Source organism: Orbicella franksi, chromosome 2 (assembly GCF_964199315.1).
Source record: "Orbicella franksi chromosome 2, jaOrbFran1.1, whole genome shotgun sequence".
In the NCBI taxonomy this organism is placed as follows: domain Eukaryota; kingdom Metazoa; phylum Cnidaria; class Anthozoa; order Scleractinia; family Merulinidae; genus Orbicella; species Orbicella franksi.
Window position 1 is genome coordinate 15,932,436 of NC_138146.1, and position 2,076 is coordinate 15,934,511.

Sequence of the window (2,076 nt, forward strand, 5' to 3'; positions counted from 1 at the left end):
GGAGCACAGCTTACAGCCAGCTGGAATCAGCTGTATGTTGGTTTTTGTTGAGAGGGGAAAACCGGAGAACCCAGAGAAAAACCCTCGGAGCAGAGAAGAGAACCAACACAAAGTCAACCCACTTATGGCGTCGGGTCCGGGAATCGAACCCGGGCCACATTGGTCGGAGGCGAGTGCTCTCACCACTGCGCCATCCCTGCTTCCCTCGGTTGAGGTTGAGCTTTGAATTTTCGAGTCTGCATGTTATTGAAAGGCGCCGTAACCGGTAGACTTTCTACAGTAGCTTTCCTCTTTTACGAGTAAGCAGTAATTCCATTCGTACGATTATAACGAAGGCTAAGTTATTTCTGATTCGTAAGAAAAATCGGAACTCTTCCTCTTTTCTTCATTTATTTCAAAGCAAACTTTCCTTCATTCACCATTTAGCACTGCAAAAACGCTCCAAAATAGCAATCCCTTTGCAACTGCTCTAAATTTCTAATTAAGAAGTACCCAGCCCCTTTAATGCGCCGTAGTAACCGCTGGCCTAAAAAACAGCGTCGCAGGCTTATTTCCTCTCGTACCCAGCATCTTGTAATAGAACCAGATTGGGCTAATTGAGGACGCTGTGCACGCAAACACGATATGGTGTAGTTATTACCGTAGACATTGTTTACTTGTTTTTAAATCCCGTCTTTTAAATCCAGCAGACATGGATAAAATGTTATGGCTCCAGTAAAACCGCCCAACTCAATTTTCTTTCAAGATCTGATAAACATAAAATGGTTAATTTAGATACCTAAAGTCTTGTCGTTCAAATATTTATATTTTTCGCTCAATAATGAATGTATTAGCGAAACGGCAAGCTCGCTTACATTAGAACGTCTTGCAAATTTTAGCTCTCTGTGATCCAAGGTAGCCATAACTGATTCTTTCATTTTGGCTGACTGTTTTCTGGAAATATTTTTTTTCACACTGCTTGTAATCAGATTCTTTTTATAAGATACGTTGGTTACATATAACAGATAAAGCTGACTAAGCCGAATTAAGTTAAATTTAATCCTCTTTCAAGAGTAAATTGGTCGTCGAACTTAAAACCGGTAATTCAATCTCCCGACTTAAGTATATTGAGTATATTGCGAAATATTATTACTATTTCTAACGAAAACAACGAGCGTAGTCGATGCAGCATCGTCTACTACTTAAGTAAAGTTTATGGGTCTTTTCTTTTCAAATGAAGATCCCAAAAATTATTTCCTTATTTGTGCTAAAAGCCCTTATACCTCTTAATCTGACAAACGGAAAACGTCTTCTTTGTTGATCAAATAAATTAGCTTGACTTATAGTAAACACTGAATTATACAACACATTTTCGCTCACGAGATCTGTACGATCGTGTCGATGTTATGCAGATTTCGTGTCTGCTACGATTTGACGCGGGGCGATGCTTAATGTAAACTGCAGTGAGCTTCAACAAGCGATCAACTAAAATCACAAGGTGAGAGGTTTTAACTGAACAGATCAAAAAAGGAAAACATTTATTCGCATTTTTCTTGCGTTCTCCGGAAGGGAGTCGGCGGTAATTGTGTTTCAAAATTGTTAGCTACTATCACTTTAAGACATCGACCATTCTTCGTATAAAGATTAAGATGTGTTTCTGATGCTCGAAATGAAGGTAAGCAGTTTCTATAAAGGACAGAATTTAACAAGCATAAAATATATGTTTAAAGGTATTCAAAGACGACTTCAATTAAGGTTAGATGACGAACTAGAAGCCAATAAATCGAACATTTTCAGTGTTTGATCGAGCTTTTTTTGGATAAGCTTAGATAATCTGGCCTGGATGTTTAAACCTCTTATCAAGGACAGAGCGTGCTGGAAACTTGCTTTTAATATACGTCGGATCGATTCAAAATATTCACACACTTGAGTAAAGTAAAGCCGCCAGAGGGCGATTTTGGTCACCTTCAGGAAGTGGTTGCAGTGTAAGCGGGATGAATAGCTAAATAAACATGACTGAAGCAGTCACTCTTAATTCAACTAACAGTTGCTGTCTCGAGCTCAAGCGTTTGAGTAACAGAAGCTGACGAAGGGGTT